The sequence below is a fragment of the Phalangium opilio genome, unplaced genomic scaffold (genome assembly GCF_054372755.1).
Source record: "Phalangium opilio isolate 3A_F unplaced genomic scaffold, DU_Popi_V2 ptg001170l_1, whole genome shotgun sequence".
Taxonomy (NCBI): Eukaryota; Metazoa; Arthropoda; class Arachnida; order Opiliones; family Phalangiidae; genus Phalangium; species Phalangium opilio.
This window is the reverse complement of record NW_028324255.1, coordinates 3,856,712-3,862,453: the sequence shown is the minus strand read 5'-3', so window position 1 is coordinate 3,862,453 and position 5,742 is coordinate 3,856,712. Positions and strand designations below refer to the sequence as shown.

At 47.3% G+C, this 5,742-nt stretch overlaps 1 non-coding gene across 1 annotated transcript; it reads left to right on the top strand.

Annotated features, from left to right (window-relative positions):
* Nucleotides 1-5,669: 5,669 nt before the first annotated feature.
* TRNAS-GCU (transfer RNA serine (anticodon GCU)) lies at nucleotides 5,670-5,742 on the top strand. Its single transcript has one exon. It is a non-coding gene; the product is annotated as a tRNA-Ser (tRNA).

Here is a 5,742-nt window from a genome sequence, read left to right as displayed (position 1 = left end):
CAATATGCTTCTTTGGCCGTGAAACGTCGATTTTGAAAATGTTATTAAAAATCGAGGTACATTTTTATTTATTGTCCTGACGAACATTTAATTTTTGGGCTTCCGTGGCTCAATGTTAGCGCGTTCGGCTGTTAATCGAAAGGTTGGTGGTTCGAGCCCATCCGGGAGCGGTGTTGTGAGGTCTCAGATGTAGCGTGAAAAGTCAAACTTTTTCCATAATACGTGATAACCATTTATTTGCTGAGCTTCCGTGGCTCAATGGTTAGCGCGTTCGGCTGTTAAGCAATAGGTTGGTGGTTCGAGCCCACCCGGGAGCGGTGTTTTGGGATCTCAAATGTAACGTAAATAGCCAAAGTTTTTCCACAATACCTGACGACCATTTCATTTTTGGCGCAATGGTTAGCGCGTTCGGCTGTTAACCGAAAGGTGGGTGGTTCGAGCCCACCTGGGAGAGGTGTTGTAGGGTCTCAGATGTAACGTAAAAAGTTCATAACTTATCCACAAAACCTAACAACCATTTAATTTCTGAGGTTCTGTGGCTCAATGGTTAGCGCGTTCGGCTGTTAAACAATTGGTTGGTTTTTCGAGCCTATCCGGGAGAAGTGTTGTGACGTCTCAGATGTAACGTAAAATGTCAGAGTTTTTCCACAATATCTGACGAACATTTAATTTTTGGGCTTGCGTGGCGCAATGGTTAGCGCGTTCAGCTGTTAATCGAAAGGTTGGTGGTTCGAGGCCACCCGGGAGAGGTGTTGTTGGGTCTCATATGTAGCGTAAAAAGACAAAACCTTTCCACAATACGTGACAACCATTTATTTTCTGAGCTTTCGTGGCTCAATGGTTAGCGCGTTCGGCTGTTAACCAATAGGTTGGTGGTTCGAGCCCACCCGGGAGCGGTGTTTTTGGATCTCAAATGTAACGTAAATAGCCAAAATATTTCCACAATACCTGACGACCATTTAATTTTTGGGCGTCCGTGGCGAATGGTTAGCGCGTTCGGCTGTTAGCCGAAAGGTTGGTGGTTCGAGCCCATCCGGGAGCGGTGTTGTGAGGCCTCAGATGTGAAGTAAAAAGTCAAAGTTTTACCTCAATTCCTGACGAAAATTTAATTTTTGGGCTTCAGTGGCGCAATGGTTAGCGCGTTCGGCTATTAACCAATAGGTTGGTGGTTCGAGCCCATCCGGGAGAAGTGTTGTGACGTCTCAGATGTAACGTAAAATGTCAGAGTTTTTCCACAATACCTGACGAACATTTAATTTTTGGGCTTCCGTGGCGCAATGGTTAGCGCGTTCAGCTGTTAATCGAAAGGTTGGTGATTCGAGCCCACCCGGAAGAGGTGATGTGGGGTCTCAGATGTAGCGTAAAAAGTCAAAACTTTTCCACAATACGTGACAACCATTTCATTTCTGAGCTTCAGTGGCGCAATGGTCAGCGCGTTCAGCTGTTAACCGAAAGGTTGGTGGTTCGAGCAATCCCGGGAGCGGTGTTGTGACGTCTCAGATGTAACGTAAAATGTCAGAGTTTTTCCACAATACCTGACGAGCATTTAATTTTTGGGCTTCCGTGGCGCAATGGTTAGCGCGTTCAGCTGTTAATCGAAAGGTTGGTGGTTCGAGCCCACCCGAGAGAGGTGTTGTGAGGTCTCAGATGTAGCGTGAAAAGTCAAACTTTTTCCATAATACGTGATAACAATTTATTTTCTGATCTCTCGTGGCTCAATGGTTAGCGCGTTCGGCTGTTAACCCATAGCTTGGTGGTTCGAGCCCACCCGGGAGCGGTGTTTTTGGATCTCAAATGTAACGTAAATAGCCAAAGTTTTTCCGCAATACCTGACGACCATTATTTTTTGGGCGTCCGTGGCGCAATGGTTAGCGCGTTCGGCTGTTAACCGAAAGGTTGGTGGTTCGAGCCCATCCGGGAGCGGTGTTGTGAGGCCTCAGATGTGAAGTAAAAAGTCAAAGTTTTACCTCAATACCTGACGAAAATTTAATTTTTGGGCTTCAGTGGCGCAATGGTTAGCGCGTTCGGCTATTAACCAATAGGTTGGTGGTTCGAGCCCATTCGGGAGAAGTGTTGTGACGTCTCAGATGTAACGTAAAATGTCGGAGTTTTTCCACAATACCTGACGAACATTTAATTTTTGGGCTTCAGTGGCGCAATTGTCAGCGCGTTCAGCTGTTAACCGAAAGGTTGGTGGTTCGAGCCCAAACGAGAGAGGTTTTGTGGGGTCTCAGATGTAGCGTGAAAAGTCTTAACTTTTCAACAATACCTGACAACCATTTAATTTTTGGGCATCCGTGGCGCAATGGCCAGCGCGTTCGGCTGTTAACCGAAAGGTTGGTGGTTCGAGCCCATCCGGGAGAGGTGTTGTGACGTCTCAGATGTTACGTAAAATGTCAGAGTTTTTCCACAATACCTGACAACCATTTAATTTTGGAGCTTCCGTGGCGCAGTAATTAGCGCGTCCAGCTCTTAATCGAAAGGTTGGTGGTTCGAGCCCACCCGGAAGAGGTGTTGTGGGGTCTCAGATGTAGCGTTAAAGGTCAAAACTTTTCCACAATACGTGACAACCATTTAATTTCTGATCTTCCGTGGCTCAATGGTTAGCGCGTTCGGCTGTTAACCAATAGGTTGGTGGTTCGAGCCCACCCGGGAGCGGTGTTTTTGGATCTCAAATGTAACGTAAATAGCCAAAGTTTTTCCACAATACCTGACGACCATTTAATTTTTGGGCCTCAGTGGCGAATGGTTAGCGCGTTCGGCTGTTAACCGAAAGGTTGGTGGTTCGAGCCCATCCGGGAGCGGTGTTGTGAGGTCTCAGATGTGAAGTAAAAAGTCAAGGTTTTACCTCAATACCTGACGAAAATTTAATTTTTGGGCTACAGTGGCGCAATGGTCAGCGCGTTCAGCTGTTAACCGAAAGGTTGGTGGTTCGAGCCCTCCCGGGAGCGGTGTTGTGACGTCTCAGATGTAACGTAAAATGTCAGAGTTTTTCCAAAACACCTGACGAACATTTAACTTTTGGGCTTCCGTGGCGCAATGGTTAGCGCGTTCAGCTGTTAATCGAAAGGTTGGTGGTTCGAGCCCGCCCGGAAGAGGTATTGTGTGGTCTCAGATGTAGCGTAAAAAGTCAAAACTTTTCCACAATACGTGACAACCATTTAATTTCTCAGCTTCCGTGGCTCAATGGTTAGCGCGTTCGGCTGTTAATCGAAAGGTTGGTGGTTCGAGCCCATCCGGGAGCGGTGTTGTGAGGTCTCAGATGTAGCGTGAAAAGTCAAACTTTTTCCATAATACGTGATAACCATTTATTTTCTGAGCTTCCGTGGCTCAATGGTTAGCGCGTTCGGCTGTTAACCAATAGGTTGGTGGTTCGAGCCCACCCGGGAGCGGTGTTTTGGGATCTCAAATGTAACGTAAATAGCCAAAGTTTTTCCACAATACCTGACGACCATTTAATTTTTGGGCCTCAGTGGCGCAATGGTTAGCGCGTTCAGCTGTTAACCGAAAGGTTGGTGGTTCGAGCCCACCCGGGAGAGGTGTTGTGGGGTCTCAAATGTAACGTAGAAAGCCAAAGTTTTTCCACAATACCTGACAACCGTTTAATTTCTGAGCTTCCGTGGCTCAATGGTTAGCGCGTTCAGCTGTTAACCAATAGGTTGGTGGTTCGAGCCGAAACGAGAGAGGATTTGTGGGGTCTCAGAAGTAGCGTGAAAAGTCGTAACTTTTCAACAATACCTGACAACCATTTAATTATTGGGCGTCCGTGGCGCAATGGTTAGCGCGTTCGGCTGTTAACCAATAGGTTGGTGGTTCGAGCCCATCCGGGAGCGGTGTTGTGAGGTCTTAGATGTGGCGTAAAAAGTCAAGGTTTTTACACAATATCTGACGAGCATCTAATTTTTGGGCTTCCGTGGCGCAATGGTTAGCGCGTTCAGCTGTTAATCGAAAGGTTGGTGGTTCGAGCCCACCCGGGAGAGGTGTTGTGGGGTCTCAAATGTAACGTAGAAAGCCAAAGTTTTTCCACAATACCTGACAACCGTTTAATTTCTGAGCTTCCGTGGCTCAATGGTTAGCGCGTTCAGCTGTTAACCAATAGGTTGGTGGTTCGAGCCCACCCGGGAGCGGTGTTGTGTGATCTCAAATGTAACGTAGAAAGCCAAAGTTTTTCCACAATACCAGACGACCATTTAATTTTTGGGCTTCCGTGGCGCAATGGTTAGCGCGTTCGGCTGTTAACCGAAAGGTTGGTGGTTCGAGCCCATCCGGGAGCGGTGTTGTGAGGCCTCAGATGTGAAGTAAAAAGTCAAAGTTTTACCTCAATACCTGAAGAAAATTTAATTTTTGGGCTTCAGTGGCGCAATGGTTAGCGCGTTCGGCTATTAACCAATAGGTTGGTGGTTCGAGCCCATCCGGGAGAAGTGTTGTGACGTCTCAGATGTAACGTAAAATGTCAGAGTTTTTCCACAATACCTGACGAACATTTAATTTTTGGGCTTCAGTGGCGCAATGGTCAGCGCGTTCAGCTGTTAACCGAAAGGTTGGTGGTTCGAGCCCAAACGAGAGAGGTTTTGTGGGGTCTCAGATGTAGCGTGAAAAGTCGTAACTTTTCAACAATACCTGACAACCATTTAATTTCTGAGCTTCCGTGGCTCAATGGTTAGCGCGTTCGGCTGTTAAACAATAGGTTGGTGGTTCTAGCCCATCCGGGAGCGGTGTTGTGATGTCTCAGATGTAACGTAAAATGTCAGAGTTTTTCCACAATACCTGACGAACATTTAATTTTTGGGCTTCCGTGGCGCAATGGTTAGCGCGTTCAGCTGTTAATCGAAAGGTTGGCGGTTCGAGCCCACCCGGAAGAGGTGATGTGGGGTCTCAGATGTAGCGTAAAAAGTCAAAACTTTTCCACAATACGTGACAACCATTTAATTTCTGAGCTTCAGTGGCGCAATGGTCAGCGCGTTCAGCTGTTAACCGAAAGGTTGGTGGTTCGAGCCCTCCCGGGAGCGGTGTTGTGACGTCTCAGATGTAACGTAAAATGTCAGAGTTTTTCCACAATACCTGATGAGCATTTAATTTTTGGGCTTCCGTGGCGCAATGGTTAGCGCGTTCAGCTGTTAATCGAAAGGTTGGTGGTTCAAGCCCACCCGGGAGAGGTGTTGTGAGGTCTCAGATGTAGCGTGAAAAGTCAGACTTTTTCAATAATACGTGATAACCATTTATTTTCTGATCTTTCGTGGCTCAATGGTTAGCGCGTTCGGCTGTTAACCAATAGCTTGGTGGTTCGAGCCCACCCGGGAGCGGTGTTTTTGGATCTCAAATGTAACGTAAATAGCCAAAGTTTTTCCGCAATACCTGACGACCATTTTTTTTGGGCGTCCGTGGCGCAATGGTTAGCGCGTTCGGCTGTTAACCGAAAGGTTGGTGGTTCGAGCCCATGCGGGAGCGGTGTTGTGAGGTCTCAGATGTGACGTAAAAAGTCAAGGTTTTTACACAATACCTAACGAGCATTTAACTTTTGGGCTTCCGTGGCGCAATGGTTAGCGCGTTCGGCTGTTAACCAATAGGTTGGTGGTTCGAGCCCATCCGGGAGCGGTGTTGTGAGGTCTCAGATGTGACGTAAAAAGTCAAGGTTTTTACACAATACCTGACGAGCATTTAACTTTTGGGCTTCCGTGGCGCAATGGTTAGCGCGTTCGGCTGCTAACCAATAGGTTGGTGGTTCGAGCCCATCCGGGAGCG